Below are 17709 nucleotides of genomic sequence, written 5' to 3'. Positions count from 1 at the left end.
CCATTCTACCACCCTATTTTCACTAGGTTACAGAAATGGATTTTTTTTTAACCTCCTCTCTCATGAAAAGCTGGATGGTCTATTCAAGTATCCCCTATTCTTAAAGTAATTTTATGCTTTGCATTCAGATGGCCAACTCCTATTTTCTGCCATGTCTTACACAGCAAACATAGGCTCCTCTTGGAAAGTATAGGTCCATTTTATCTTGGCATCATAAAGGCCACCAAGCAATTATCGCTAGTCTTGACTGTAAAAGCTTGTCCCTAATTAGCCTCCTTGCCTTCAGTCCACTGGATTAGCTATTGCCTAGGCCCCGAGTTAATGGAAATATGGCTTGAATGAGGTTTCGGGATCCTTCTGCTTGGTTATGTTTAGCAGTGGATTGTCTGAGGCTGTTGAAGTCCCAGGAGGTGGACTTGCAGAGGGAGCTTAGCTGTACCAAATTGATGTTCAATGCATGTGTGGTTGAATATCCAGTGTCTAAGGTGTAGATCGGCCCTGTGCTTTATGTGCCTGGATAAAATAAGAAAAGACTTTGCGGGGTGGGGGAGTAGGGGAGGACAGATGCATTGAGAACCCCTATGAAAGAAAAAAAAAGATGCACTATAATTGAATGGAACCTTAAAAGAAACATTTTATTTTCGTGAAAAAAAATTATCTATCTATCTATACAGTATACACACACACATCATATAGAATTTATCATTTTGTTGTATGTTTAAATGAAAATTGAATGTAATAATAATGGAAATATGCAATAATTGTTTAAAGTCTACTGAAAGAAAAATAATGCACATCTCAGAAATCCACAAAGCTCTTAAAGGGCTGTATACAGGTAAAACCTATATTAATTTAGTACACTGTAGCCTTCTAAAAGCCAAAGGTCAATGATTATATTTAACAAATGTGAAACATATTTAAGTACTTAAATATGTGCTATTATATAAACCCCGTTATTTACACTGCTAAAATTATATTTGTTTTAAAGTATTCAAGAAGCTTCTTAATAATGTTTTATTGTAACTATTATGATTTGCTTTTTGTTTAATATGAACTGGGCAATAGGGGATTTATGGAAATCATTTCCTCACACTGTAATGAGTTAAATGATAATCTTTCATTCTTTTTTGTTAACCTACAATTATTATATGTATTATATTGTATATGACACCAAATTGAGACCTTAGACACTATGGTAATAGCTTAATGTATAACAAGGCATTACTATACAGATAAATAAATAATATTTCCTTAAATATATACTCATATATATTCAATATGTTTAAATATATATTGTGTAAGCACACACACATGCATACACATATATTTGTATGTATGTGTGTGTACATTATATAGCCCTTTCTTCCTTTCTCTGTGAATTTCTGCTATATTTTGGGGTATTTCCAGGTTAGCCGTTTTTTTCCTTTAATTCTGGCTGCCAAGTTACTTAATTGCACTAGCTGATGAATATAAAATGTTTCAAATAATGTTCATTATACTTTTATTCCTTTAACAGAGAATTACTTTATTTTGGTGAGTTTGGAGGAAGGAAGTGTATGCAGCTAAACTGCCACAGATTTAATTATTTCAATATTTGTTGAACATACATTTAAATACAACTGGAAAAAATGCTGCAGTGAAACAGATTATCTAAAAAATGTATTTGATTTTTATCATATTATTAAAAATATATACAGTATTTTTCACAAAATATGTCAGTTACTTTTTCACTACATTCCCTGAATAGAGACCATTCAATCTAAGGCATGTTTCTGAAATTACAAATATATCACAGACGTGATTTTGCACAGATTTTCAGCTTACAATTTGAAAATATATAAGAAAAATTTTGTCTCTAGCTTCCAATATTAAAAAATAAACAATAATATATTTGTCTCTCTTCAAATGTAAACTTGCATGGTAAATATGATACTTCTTTCTAGTGCTCCGTTTTAAATATATATAATCTAGAAATGTCCTGGAAATTGTTTTACCTTTTTCATCATTTTAATTTCATATAACAGATTTAAAATAATTTTTATTTAATATTACTGTAATTTTTCATATTTATACAATCCAACTTCACTTGTGTGTGTGTGTTTTTTTTAAATTGATTGTTAGAAGTACTAGTTTTAACATACATTCATATTTTTTTTTATTCTTAAATTCTGGTAAACGCGTTGATTCGGGCAAACATTCATTCATGAACACACTATATTACTAAATCCCTTCGAGAAGCTTTTCATTCAGACAGAGAGGTATTGTCATTTGAACAAATGGAGAAAACTCTCTTTATGTAAAAGAAAGCTATTGTTCATCTGTCCAGATGAAATTGTACTTGCAAATTTTGAACTCATGAAGCCAAAACCAAGCTGACACTCCACCCAGACATAAAAGTTCTTTAGTGAATTTTCCTGAGCTCTGCCACTTATTATTTTTAAAGTTTTATACCATTTCACCGTGAAGGATTATTAAATAATAATACTATTAATATATTATATATATACATATATATGTATATATATATATATATATATATGTATATCTTATTTCTTAATGTTTCACATTAGTATCAGAATAAAATAGTATGCTTTTGCAGTGCTATATAGAAAGAGAGTACACACTTGCACTTACAGAGCAGACATGCTAAAATGAGTAACCAGATGTGCAGCAGTATTTCATATTTCGATTGCTGTATGATTATACTATTTTTGTCCTGGCTATATTATCAATCTGTGTCAAAAGGAGATCAAAACTGTCTGACTGAATGAGTTTAGGTGAGAATATGAAACACAAAAAATATCCCTTCTATTTCAGAAGCATCTAGATTTTGAAACGTGAAGGCATTTTAATTTATCTCCTAATGAGGTACGCATGGAATGATAAGACAGGCAGGAACAACTGCTTTAAAGAATTAACTGGAATTTTTTTACCTCTGCATTAACTGCATATCTGACTTTGCGGTCTTAATCAAGTTCTTTTTTGGGCACTTTTCACTTATGATTTTGTCACCTATCACAAAACACTGTCATCCTTGAGAGTAAAGAAGTTTCTACAACATTACTCTATGGACCATATTACGTTAATATATCACCTGAGAAAAGGTCAGGCTTAATGGTTTTATTTATTAATTATTTTTTAAACATCTGAAATCTGCCAAGCCAGTGTAACTGAAAGTCATTTATTCCTTTGCCATAGCAGTATGAAGGATTAGTGAAATACACAAAAGACAAAGGGCAGATGGATTTCTGGGGCTCTGGCTTATTCAAATCACTTAAAAAGGTCACAGCAAGAGGCTTCGACCTATTCACTTACGAAGACACAATGATCATTCCAAAATCTTTGGCATAACAAAGCCTTTCAAAAAGTAACATTATTCCTTTCCTTAAAAATTCAGCCACATACTGTATGCAGATGTTTGGCTTTTTCTTCTTTTAAAACCAAAAGCATTGTCTTCCTTTAATTAAGAAAGTTTGTTTAAGTTGGATACATTTATCATTGTATCGTGTCGTATAGTAGAACCTCATGGCACACATAGTGGTAGAATTTAATATTTAAAGTAGATAATTGCAAAAACAAATTGAACTTCATTATTTGTATTCAGCAAATTGTAAAAATCTAATCTGGAAAAAGATTACTCTGTAAAAGGAGATGACAGATTTGGTCATTATTGTACTACTAGATTAAACTTAATAACATTTAAATATCTAAGAACAATAATTCAGGCAACCTAACACTTCTAGAATATTTAATTTATTTAAATTGCTTTAATCATTAAACAATTTACTTACAAACTAAGTATTTGTCTGGTTGGTTGTAATGACTCATTAATTTACTGGTCATCACACAAAATTAATAAAAAAAATGTCATATTATTTTAATAGTAGAATTCTATTATTGATTTTTAAATATTACATTTGCAATAAGTATAATTTCTTTTATTATTTTCACTGTTAATAAGCCTATTCATATTTTTATGTAAAGGTGCCATTCAGATACTAAGAATGAAGAGATCAAGTATTTCACATCAAGAGAAATATTTAATGAAACCATTTAAACAAGCATTTCCAATATTTAGTTATGCTTAACACAATGCATTTCAATTATATATGGGTAAACATTACTGCCAATTTTGTGATGCATATTGATCAAAGAACATAATTTGCAGAAAATACACTTGATATGTTTCAGAATTATTTCATAGATTTTATTTTGTGATCATTGTGCACCCAGGCTCTACCGTGTTACAAATGTGACTAAAGTCAGTACACAACAGTTTTAGGGAGATGAAAAATGTAATATTTTTCTGATGGAAAGTTTTAGAAATGTCAGTAACATTAAAATCACATAAGTATTTAATATTAATTCAATCAATATTTTGAATATGTTTAAATAATAAAGATATTGAAGAATGCTGTGAATCCAGACTACTGTATACCCGAGGCTCCTATATACAGTATGTCACACTAGCCAAAGCAGACAGTTTTTTCGCTCATCAATACAACTACATTATCAATTCATTTAAAGTCAGCGGTCATGATGATTGTACACATGCTAAGACAGCAGCCACTGGACAATACAAATTATTGATCACCAATACCATATCCAAAGAAAACTCCTTTGGCATTTATTTAAATGAACAAGCACAACTAGGAAAGTGGGCAAGGCAGCTTTAGAGAGCCACATGACGATTAGGATTTTTGCACTATAATAATATTTTAAATGGTGTATTTCTTACAATATGGAGACAGTATGTAAGAGCCACAGGAGTAAAATTATTTGTCTATCGGTACTTTAAAGTAATGCTTATATAACAAAAAATAGGAAGACCAATATATCAATAATTATGTCATAGTTGTCCATTCATTATTATTATAATAGAGATACAATGAAGGAATGTTAATAGAGGCTGTAGTAATAATGAAATGATTCATATGATAACTACCATATAATTTAATGTATTGCTACACTATGACTGAAATGTACAAATACTACTAATATTAACATATTATTGCATTGACTCTACAGATAATTTAATATCAAAACAATAAAAAAATAGCTCCATAAACTTGCAACAATACTTTAAATTTAACACACTAAACTCTTTAACCTTGGTCTTTATATCTAAGCTCACATTTGTCACTTTAATTTACCAGCAGGCTAGGATGAACCAAAAAAATCAACAAATAAATGAAACTACTAGTTACTACATTACCACAGAAGAAACCTAATAAGGAGGATGAACTCAGTTTCACTTACATACTAAAATCAGTTTACAGTCAACAAACTATTCAAAAACATTTTACACATATTAATCTTTGGAAAAAGTCAGTTATAGCAAAAAAAAAAAAACTACTTCAGATGTGATTCCATAATCAAGGAAACTGTTAGCATCCCAAATATGCAAAGTAAAAGAGACACGAAAGGATGCAGCAAGTAAGACTCCTCATATTTACCCAGTTCCACCATGAAAGGCATCATTTTCCTTTTGGGAAGTATCTTTTCCATCTCCACACAATTCCAATGAGAAAGCTGTTCTATTTACAACGTCGGGGCTGGCAGAAACAGCAGCAGAAGGGACCCAACCTGCTTGGAATCCTGGTCTGTATCTTAAAAGTTAGCAGCCTCCCCATCCATTTCAGAAGGAACAAAAGCAGCACTGCCTTGCCATGCTTTGCCCAGAAAAGAAAAAGAGGAGGAAAAAAATGCCCAGCAGGTTTTAACCTCTAACAGAGCTGTGCAGCGGGGCTGCCTAGTCCCTCCAGCGATCATGTGAAAGTGAAAAGAAGAGTAGGTTTTTTTTTTTGTGAGCGCGAAGTGCAGGTCTGAGCTCCTCCTTATATTCAGGCAGTCTGGCAGTCTCTGTCTGTACCACATGTCACATCCACTGGTTGCTATAGCGATGCCTCCACATGTTGCTGACAGCAATTGGACAAGGAGGCCCGGTTCTTAATAAACCGTTGGTGAAGTGGGAATGTGAATGGACATTGGTTTTGTCACTCATTTGTAAAGCTGCTTGGGGTTTCTTTTTTTTTGTGAATTGCTATTTTTTTTTCCTTCGCTACTGTGCATACTATGAGCTTGGTTATAAAAGAATGAGAACTAAAGCAAGGCAAGGCGAGGGGAACGGTTAAACAGAAAAAAGGAAGAAAGAATTTCGGGATAACGGGTGCTGTAAAAACTGTGGATTTTCTTGTCAGAAATAATGTATTCTTCACAGCTTCTGTATATCACTGCCAATTGCAGCAGGTATTTTGTATTCACATTATGGAGATTTGGGTAAAAGGAGATTTTGCAAATTATTTGTTTTATCTGAATCAGAACCTTTAACCTTCATTATACACAGAATGTTATCTGTTACGATTTGAGAAAACATGATGTGTATCTGACAGTCATGATTAGGTAGGCTTGGTTTTCCAGATGTTAAAGAATGTATGGTGAATTTAATATAACATTTCTCAAATACTGTAAAGGTGCCAGGACTAAGTAAATAATATTAATTAGTAGTTTGAAAAATACAATGACCTTACGGAAGGTAACAGCTGCTGCAAACAGGGAATGAGGATTAACCAAAGCAAGAATGGTGGTGGGGTGGGTGGTGGGGGGGAGAAGGAGATCCTGTCAAATGCAGATGACAAATCTTGGGAGGGCTCTTCAGTTTATCTTTCCATTCAATCCCCCTCCTCCTGTGTTCCTCTATTGTCTCTGTATGTGACAGCTGGAGATGGCAGCAGCGACCAGAGACAAAACAAGTCCTTTCACACAGCAGCAGGCTGCACATTGACTAGCAGAATAAGCTCCTCAGCAAGGTGCAGGCCGAAGAGGCCCTGCCCTGCAACCCTGGCCGCTGCATGGCCTTCTCTCAGCCGCCAAATTACTGGCATACACCAGCACACACAAGAAGCCTCACATCCCCTTTTCTTAAATAAAAGTCACTATTTTGGTTGTAATCCTTCAAGTAAAAACGAATAGCACGTTAAGTGTAATCTGCAGTGATGAAGACAAGAGTTTACACAAGTGCAAACAATTTTCTTTTGTGCGTTACATAAACTGATTTATTTTAACATTGCCCTTCCAGACAAAAACTTTGTAATAACTTTCATATCTGAATGTAAAAAGAATTTGCATTATAATAATTAGATATTATTAAATTGCACACTTAATAATCTTGATTTGTGCATTCAAAGTGCATTGCTTTACAACTAAACGTGTTGCTTAATTTTCTCTTTAATTTTTTGATGCAGATTAGCCATTTGAAATGCAAATAAAACTTTATTTATAGCTTTTATATATCGCTTGATTAAATTTGTGAATATTTGGAAAGTTAACTTTTCATTTATCAACACTTTTAACATATCAGATTTTCGTAGTTTATTTACTGTTGTTCTTATACAGTATACTCATTACCTTAGTTTGTCATATTGTGTTTTAGTGTATCATTTTCTTAGCATCATTTTCATCAAAACATTTCAATTATAGTCTATTGAATAATTTAATCACAGTAAACATAATGTTCTTCTTCTAATGTTAGCACATTTTATTTCATTGTTTACTAAATGAGGTAAAGTAATGAGAGCTTCACTTTATTGAAAGTGGCATTTTACTCACCATTATTTTTATTATGGTGTTGTGTACTTAATTTTAATGTATCTAACTAATGTAATATATGGCTACAGTATGTTAAGCTATTTAAAAATCAATTCTTGGCATGGGATGGAGTTTCTCACAATTTTCAGTTTACAAGTAGAAAGCTGACACTAACCATTGTCACAATTTCAGAGAAATACAATTTTTTAACATAACAAAGTCCAGAGTATGGGGACTTTATGCATTTAGAAACATATTAACCGTCAGCTCAGCCATAAATACATACATTCATACTTAGTTTCCTTACTAATTCTTTCACAGTTTTGAGAAACATCAGAGAGTAGCTATGTAGAGTATAAATATGTATATTGTAGCACACCATTCCCAAACATGGTTAATCCAGTTTAGGCTTGTGTGGAGGGCAGAGTCTATCCTTTCAGCACTGAATATAAGGCAGGTACCAACACTGAATGGGGTGCCAGTCTATCAAACGGCCAATTTATGCACACACCCACACTAACACTCACACAGGGTCAATGACCTTAGCATATGATATGCATGGGTAATAAAACTGGAGAAAAGCTCACACAGAATGTGCACACTGATAGTAATCACTTGCATAATTTGAACCATGGATGCTGGATCACACAGACAACAGGTGTACCACTACATCATCATAGCACTCTAAAATATGTTAATGGTAACTCTATGTGCAACCTCTAAGACATTAAAACATATTAGAATGAGTGGCTTTACTAAACACAAATAAAGGAAGTAATGATCTAAATGAGACTGTAAAGTATGAAAATGAATACAAAAGACACAAAAAAGCCTTAAGTATTCCAGTGACCTCACTATCACAGATTAGATGACATTGTGTAATCGCTGGGGTGGTTAGATCACTTGTCTCACTCAGTTTGCTAAAGAACTGCATCTCACCACTTATTCCTTTTTACCTTTACCCTCTTTGAAATCTCTCGACTCCTACCTGATGTAAATCTGAGCATGTATACACCTTCTCCATCTTCAACTGAAAATGTAGTTTGCTTTGAGTTGCCTTTGAAACCAATACTGTGGTTTTCCTGATCTATCCCTTCATTAGCTTTGAGGGATCATGAATATTCCTGCGGAATTCCAAAACCACTAGGTAACAGTTGCTTCTGGCAGACTATGGAAGTCCTAGATTCCTAAGCCCACAATTCCTCTCAGAACAGCAAGTCCCAATGACAGCTTTCAGATTGCCCTGTTGCATCTAGGCTGATGCTGCTAAATAATTCTATGAAAATAATTCTGGCATCATCTCACTTCACTTAAAACTTTAATCATTGTGGTTTTGCTGGAGAATTTCCTTTTGGAACATTCTGGAGTGTAGATTGGCACTTCTTTCATTCGTTTAGCAGTGGAACTGCTTTCCCTTTATGAGATTCTTCCTCTGTTGTCTGCCCTAATAGTGCCCTTTATTTCTTTGTTCATGTATCTATTAATTTTTTTATCCCTCTTACTATAGTATGTGAAGCAGTGTTGGGTGAAAGGCAGCAGTCATTCCTGGGTGGGAAGCCAGTCCCTCATAGGTCAAATACATGCACACCAACACTTGCTGATAGCAGACCAATTTATTAACAACTTTTATATCTGGAGGGACACCCACAGAAAACCTGCATGGGTATGGATTGAGAACTGAACAGGGATCACTGAAGTCTTGAATTAAAACTTTGTAAGAGGTAATTCGCTACTGATAAATACTAAGACATTTTGAAACACAGATTCTTAATTGCTGAGCCCTCACTGTGCAAACTCTCCCTGCATTACACTTTAGGTAGGTTCAATAGCTAAAAAGCCATGGTTCTTCCTTATAATATAATAATTGTATTGCTGGGACTGCCCAGCCATTCTTAATGTATCAACCGACATGATCTCTGCTTTACTTGCAATATATTAACTAGTGATATTTTCAAACCTGCTTTATTAAATTCACTGTTGCAATGTTTAGGCCCTATCCCAGTAATACTGGGCACAAGGCTGGAAAGAGCCCTGGATAGGGCTTCAGTTGATCACAGTGCCAACTCACACACCCACACTTCAATTGGATTATTTTAAGCAACTGAAATTATCGGTCTACAGTAGCTAATCATCTAAAATATATACAAATGCTTCTTTTGAATTTTCACAACAATTCTTTTTTACATGACTTAGTACAATAATTTTGAAGTATTTCAGTTTAATGTAACGTCAGATTAACTGGCTAGCCTAAGCCAAATCCTGTATAATTATTTTAATTGGCCAATTACGGTAGTCTATATGTTACTCACTCCAGCTAAGCCTGCACTTATAAAAGCAAATTTAGTCTATAATCCTTATCAATGGCTGTCTCTTTTTTCAAAAGGGAATTACATTTTAAGCATAAATAAAAATGTTCTACATTATTTCATTAATTAAATTCCAAAAATGCATGCACAGACTTGTGAAGAAAAATGGACAAACATTTCCTTTCTTGAATAAAGCTGGGGGGACAATTTGATAAATGTATGAAAATCTGTTGTGTGAAGGGAACCCGGCACAGCACTGGGCTGGAGATGTAATTGTAAGCAAGCTGCCAGTTTCGCTGCATTAAATATTTCCCACTTTCACAGGAATGAGGGTAGCCAGCTGGGAGAAAACTTTTGCATTTAGAAATCAGCTTTATATTGTACATGCAGGTGAAATAAAAATCATTAATTCAGAGTTTTATCACAGTTTTATTTTTGATATCTTCAATAAAGGATTCTTAACAAAATAAATAAAAAAAATTAATTTACAGCATGGAACTGTGGATGCTGTAAATTACAAAAGAAAAGCTTTTAAATGTTTTAAATATTTGTTGAGAGGGCAATAAATCTCTAAGGCTTTTACAAGTATAACTGGCAAGTTAAGTTCTCCAGTTATTCTGCCAGGTCATGTTTGAAAGGATCACCATACATATTTAGCAGCTTAATGTTATCCCCTGGGACAAAACAGACCTACAGCAATATCAGGAGTGCACAACTCTGAGGAAATCATGTTTTCAAAATAATAGATTTTATTAGGCATTTTGTAACTATCTATCTATACATATACACACAGTATATACATATTCTATGTATATTTATATATATATATACAGTATATATACACATAGATAAACAGACAGTAATACTTTGTACTATATCTCTATCTCTCTATATATAAAGTGATAAGATGTCCTTCCATATAGATTCCATGCCCTTGCCAAGACGTAATGTCTTCCAGCATCCACAAGAAAGCCGGAATGTCCAATAAACAAAGGCAAGACCTGGCGTAAGAAAATAACCTGTGCTGTGTGACATATGTCTGTGTGCCCAGGCGTTATGTTGTCCAGCATCCACAACTGAGGGACCAACCAAGAAAGAGGTTCCCAGATCTCTTTGTCCCATAAGAAGGTGGCAGAAGGTACTGTAGCATCCAAACCAGTTCTACCGGGTACTACAACAGCTTCTACCCCTTGGCTGTCCAGACCCTGTGCTGCCTCCCTGCCCTCAGATCTGCCTCTGGTAGTGAATCTATATGCAGTACATTTGTTACCCTTGTCACCACTGTTTTATTTTTATTGTTAGTTTTACTGTTTTTAGTTAACTATTTCAAATTATTTCTGTTTATTTACTTACATATTATTTATTTTTAATTATTTATTTATATATTTTAGTATATTATATTTCTTTACTTGTCTTGCACCTGAGGAATATTATTGTGCATCCATGTATGCTACAAAACTGTGTATAGACAATATAAATAAAACAATAAATATACATTTTTATAAATAAATTAATAAATCTAAATAAGATGTATCTATTTATGTGTATATACAGTATATAATGTGTAATATGTAAAGTAGAGTGACTAACTAACTGGCTCACTCTTTCACGCATTCATCAACAAAAACACTCCCATTTACGTAAAAAGCTGAAATTTGGCAGGAAGGTACATCTAGAGCAGTGGGCATCTGCTGAGAATGGGCATTTCAAAATATCAATATTCAGGTGTAACCCCTCATTCACACACACACACACACACACACAATAGAAAAATGAATACTCTAAAATCTCAAAGATGCATTGACTTATGTGACTGAAATAATAACATAGAAAACAAAATTAGCAGACGCATTTTTTTTTATTTGTCAATATTTATTAATATGATGCTAACGTACATCCTCTGTGCTGTACTGAGACCATGCTGTATGGAGTAGAAGCAATTACTGGGCTGAACAGCACCACTAACAAATAGGTCGGATACTTGATGATAAAGGGGTGGTTTCCTCGACAGGAAAAAAGAGACATGATCACGTTTGACATGCACAGTCAGGTGTGAAATGGTAAGAGAAAATTTGTCAAAGCTCAAGGAAGACTTGAAGCTCAGTGGTTAACAAGAATGCCATAAACGCTGTGCCTGGGAGCGTAGGTGTTGCTTTGCTAGAAGCTAAATGGAAGGAGAGAGAAGAAGAGATGGAAGAGGTGCCCTCAGATCCAAGACAAGCCTGGACTGACACAGTAGCATCGGGATGTGGGTAGGGGATTCAGATTCTTCAGATTTTTTAGCTTCAAATTACTGAGCCCAACCCCTGATCTTTTTCCTCTGTCGTGTACATGATAGAATGTTGTAAGGCCCTGATCATGTTGTTTAGTATAGGCCCTATTTAATGTTGCACCCCAATTCGATTATATAGTATAAGACCACACACGACAATTACACAGGGGACCCTGAAACATGCAAACCCTACAAATGTCCCTAGATCGATGACGTCAGTTTAAACTTAATGGGTCCCCCACGAGTTACTCCGTTTTAATATACATTTACATCTACAGACTTTGAAAGGGGACTCTCAGCCCTGACCTCTGAAATAATTTACAATTTACATGCGTGTCTGCTTAACTTAAGTGGGGACACCACCCACCACAAAAAACTCTGCACTCCAAAACTCTTTACAAATACATTAGTATATGCAGACTTTAAAGGAGAACCACATACTGACACCAACTGACAAAAATAATAAAAGAAACATTTGAGTGAACTACGCAAACTAATGAAACTTGTAAACATTTAATAATGATAATAATATATACACAAATTTCACATCACACCTAATGATTACTCATTTCAATTCAAAATGAATATGCTTTCCTATAAAATTGTGTTTTGCAATGACCATCAACAAAAACCACTAGAAAAAGCAGGAACTGATCTAATGAAGGAGTGATTTACTCATTTGCATTTGTGTACAGCAAGTTTAAGAGTAAGCGGCTCCAGCGACTCAATAATATAATTTATTATGTGACTGACACCTTTATCCAAGGTGACTTACAACATTTCAGATATGACAAGTTACAATTGTTTTGTTTTTCAAGCTATAGCACAGGCAGTTGTAGAGTCTGCACCATGGTCACACAGTGTCAGCAAAAGGATTTAAACCAGCATTCTCAGGGTTTGATGTCCAAGGCTGAAATATTTAAACATTACACCACACTGCCTGCCAATAGTATCAGCCCTTTGTATTAAACCTAAAATATTCTATACAAAAATGTGCTTAGTTACATAGTACTTCTGATACGCCCAGGTAACAGATGACACTGTAACTGATTCCTGTTAAAAAATTTCTCATTATATATTGTAATATTATGCCAACTGTGTATATTACAGTACACATATATTATTTATGTATATATATATATATATATATATATATATATATATATATATATTCATTGCATTCGTAGGCTGAGTTACTCCTACAGGCTGTCAAATAAACGAATTACATGCTGTGACGCAGCGTAAAGGGGCTTTGTCTCTGACGTCCGAGGTTCGATCCCCACAAGGGGAGCAGTGGAGTGTGTACACCAGATGAGTCCAAATAAGGGCAAAACGTGTTGCATACTCTTTGCATTATTTGACAGTAAACTATGCTATATATATATATAGACATAGAGACAAAGGGCTAGGCCCGACAATGCCCTAGTAAAAGACAGAAACATGCACCAGCTTAGTCTATTTATGTTGACATCATGCAAAAGAGGCAGTAACAAATTTTGAATAGGACAAGGGTCTTTCATTGGGCATATTTGCATACATTCAAACTCACTTATAACAGAGCAATTCAAAATCCAAGCAACCTACCAACATGTGCGTAGACTGGCATTTGTGAGACAACATCAAGATCTACTGTATTGCCTTGTAAATATTACTCCATTTAGCCCAAATTTGGAAGGTAAGGGATATAAGATTCACTCCCAAATCTCTAGCTATGTATCACTCTCAATTTCTAGATAAGCAATGGCACTGACTGGCTACAAAGAGAATCATTAGTCAACATTTAGTCCTGTAAATATGTCTGCACTCCATGACACATAATTTTAAGTATTTTAGAGTAAATGGAGGTGAGTTAGAGTTGATGCCTTACAGTGGCTCTATAGCTGAATAACCAGCCAAGGCAGGGTATGTGCCAAGTCAACATGTTTCCTCCATGTTTGTATGAGTTTTTCTCAGAGTACTTCTGCTTTTTCAAAGATTGTGTGCCCTGCAAATGACAGGCACTGTATCCAGATTTGGTTCCTGACTTATACCCAGAGCTGCTAGGACAGGAACTGACACCATTCCAATCCTGAATAGGGTAATCAGGTTAGAAAATACATTAGCGGGCTGTATACAGAATTATGACAAAGAATTGTGAACTGGAAAATTCAAGGTGACCTGGTGAAATCCCACTGTTGCCTCATTACTTGATTTCAAGTCAACTGGTTAGCATGCACTCTAAAAGTATGGGGATGCTTCATTGTACAATTTTATAGCAACTCATATTCATTGAAATGCTGAAGTACAAATGCCTATGTGTTTATATAAATACCACCAACAGTAGCTGACATTGCCCATAATTCACTGTGAATGAATACCCCATGAACAAGATACAGTTTTTCAATAGCCTATGAAGAAAATGTTTTTTTCTTAGTGCTTAAACAGTTTACAGCATTTAAAATTAACTGGTGTTTTTAGACTCATTATCTGTAAAGTGTGGATATGTCCTGCCGATATTGTTATTATTATGACTGGATATGTAAATAGATGATAAAGATATTTATTTTTGCCTTATGGGTTTTTTTCTTGCCAAGCAGAAAAGTTAGAAAAAACGTGATATGACATTTTTTGGTTTAACAGCTAATTGCAAAAGGTATGAGGGTGTTGTAATAGAAAATCTGTCACTATGTGTGTTTCCAATTTAATACTTGCTATAAAAGACTGAGCTACAGAGCCAGGAGGAAAACGTCAGAAGTTGCACTTTTAAAGAAAACTCTGCATGCCTTATTTCAAGATTTGAAGACTCATCTCAATCCTTAATGTCTTCAATCACTCAAATACCTGGGTTTGTTTTGAGAGAAAAATATATACCATTTTTGTACCATCCTTCATAATGCCAAGAAATTAACAGTTCTGCATTACAATTCTTTGCTAAATTCCACTGGAATAAAGTGATGTGAATTTGGGCATTTTGACAGCTTTAATTGAAAGGCCTGTAATATGGATATATCTATAAAAGATAATTTCCATTAAGGAACAAAATGATACAAATATATTCAATAAAACTGAATTTATATTTTTTATAATTCTTTACAGTAAGTATGAAATAAGGATATATATCTGAACAAAGTACAGTAGTGCTGCATCATACGGTAGCTTAAAGGATCTGAATCCTGGCCTGGTCAATGTACAGTATGTGTGTTTTGCTTCTTCACGTCTGTGTAGATTTTTCCTTGTGTACTACAGAATCCAGCTACTTCCTAAATACAGTTTGTCCAGGTTACACTAATTTTATGACTGTAAACTGTGCATGAACATGTTCTATAATGGATGTATATTTCATTCAGGGTTTTCTCAGGTACCTAGTCTATCTCCCTGCCATGTTGCTTGTAAAAGACATAACATGGTTTAATACCAGGAAGAGTTTTTTTCCACAATAAGAAAAATATATTGAAATTTTGATTGCTTTGTAAAGTGTCCTAAAATCACTTTTTAATAATGCTATATTAAATGAAAAATAATTGAAGAAATAAGCATCTAGTCTTCAACTACACTTGCACCTTTTTCCAATCTTGTACTAACTTAATTTAAAGATGAAATGAAACTGAAATTCTAGGCCTATCAGCAAACATTAACTTGAATAACAGTATTTTGTATTTACGGTGGTCATTTAGTGTTTTTCTTTTTTGTTTGTTTGTTTTACAAAACAACATAATGGCTTTATCATCGTCCATCTCTGAAAATATCTCCATAGCTCAGGATAATTCATTTGATTAAGCTGTGACCACCCCTATTATTATTGTATAAATGATTTATAGAAGTCTGTTGGTCTATAAAAATAGTCATAGCATTCATATGCCCCTTTATATGATGATATCATACTGTAGCTCTTACGTTTCATCATGCAGACCCCTGTGGGAGCAGGTTCAGATTAGTTTCCCTATTACTGCATGATTCGTAATTGTAATTGATCTGACTGCTTAATTAGCTGGCTGTTTTCTGATCTTATTTTGTATTCAGAGAGTGAGAAATTTAAACATAGAGTTGTATTTCTACTATTGCTAAAATTAGCCTTTTATTATTATTGTTACATTTTATTCAGAAGATGTTAATTCCTTAATTACATCCCAATACTGACAGTTAAGGAAAAGTGGAACAGACCCAGGTGCAAAGGACATTGAGTGCTAAAGTGAAGCAGCGACCTGAGTACCATATCCACATGTGCGCTTATTACTAAGTGATGGCATAAATAACCAGAACCCTGGAAAAATCCTAACAAAAATAAAATAAAACAATGAAAATAATTTCATATAAAAATTAAACATTTTGTATTTTTTTCATTAACACAAGAATGGCTTCAACTGGGATATAACAGCATACTTATTAACATAGGAAAAACATCTAAAAAAAATAGATGCTGATTACAATGAAAACTTGTTGCAATAGGCCAGTGTTTTTCAACATTTTCGCTGGAGTGGAACCCTGCGCGAATGGTTACCTTGCTCACGGAACCCTGTGCAATTATCCACCAGTATGTCCTATATCATGGGCCTTTTTCGGCGGAACCCTTGGCAAGCACTCACGGAACGGAACCCCGGTTGAAAAACAATGCAATAGGCATATCCACCCCTAACCCTAGGACAAAGAAGGTGAAAAAATTTGACTTGAAAGGTCCAAATCCACCACATTTAGGTCTATATGTTGCTATTTGGCCACTAAGGCTTCAGTTGTGATATTTGTCTCCTACCTGATATTTTTTGTTAATGTTCAAATTTATTTAGAAAGAAATTAAAATCCTATATAACTACTGTATGAGCCAATATGTATCCTTAATCTGCAAAATTAATAAGAATGAATTCATCAGACAGATGCAACCTACAAACAAGCAAGAATCCCAGCAGCATGCTGAATGCTGATAAGCAGACTTCAGATTTTTTACAGTGCAGGACATCTTCAAACTGGACAGCTCACAGTTAACAAGTGCTCAAAGATGCTGGAATCATCATACCGAATCTGTACTTAAAATATGTGGACGTGAGAGAGGAACCATGAATGGTGGGAATAAGATGTGGATGGTTTTAGTGCAAAATAGTGGTTTCACAATCTCAGAGTGTTGAGGGGAACATTGATTACATGTGGCAATGTCCGTTTCAAGACTCTTTTGGAAAAATATGTCTTTGAGGTGTGACATGTCAATTTGTAGCAATTGGGCTGTACTGATAGGCTTTTTAGTAGTTCATATTTCTCTAAAAACATCAAATCTGTGTCACATGAGTAAAAAAAATGACCATCAAGGGACTTTACACATAAACTTTTAAAAGGCAGCTTTCTCTTTAACTCACCAGGTATCAGGTAGTTAATGGTGATGGTTACCATGCAGCCCATAAATATATACATTATATTTAAGTCCCTGAATGAACTAACTAGCCTAACATAATCAGAAAATTCAATGAAACTGAAGTATAATCCATCCATCCATCCATTTTCCAACCCGCTGAATCCGAACACAGGGTCACGGGGGTCTGCTGGAGCCAATCCCAGCCAACACAGGGCACAAGGCAGGAA

The 17709-nt window shown here is 34.3% G+C and overlaps 1 protein-coding gene across 2 annotated transcripts in view; it reads right to left on the bottom strand.

Moving 5' to 3' along the window:
• Positions 1-17709, bottom strand: part of ptprn2 (protein tyrosine phosphatase receptor type N2) — a 1088657-nt gene that overhangs the window by 81693 nt on the left and 989255 nt on the right. The gene's annotated exons all lie outside the window — the stretch shown is intronic.

Source organism: Polypterus senegalus, chromosome 5, assembly GCF_016835505.1.
Source record: "Polypterus senegalus isolate Bchr_013 chromosome 5, ASM1683550v1, whole genome shotgun sequence".
Taxonomy (NCBI): Eukaryota; Metazoa; Chordata; class Cladistia; order Polypteriformes; family Polypteridae; genus Polypterus; species Polypterus senegalus.
Note: the sequence above shows the minus strand (reverse complement) of the source record. Positions and strands in the feature narration are given on the sequence as shown.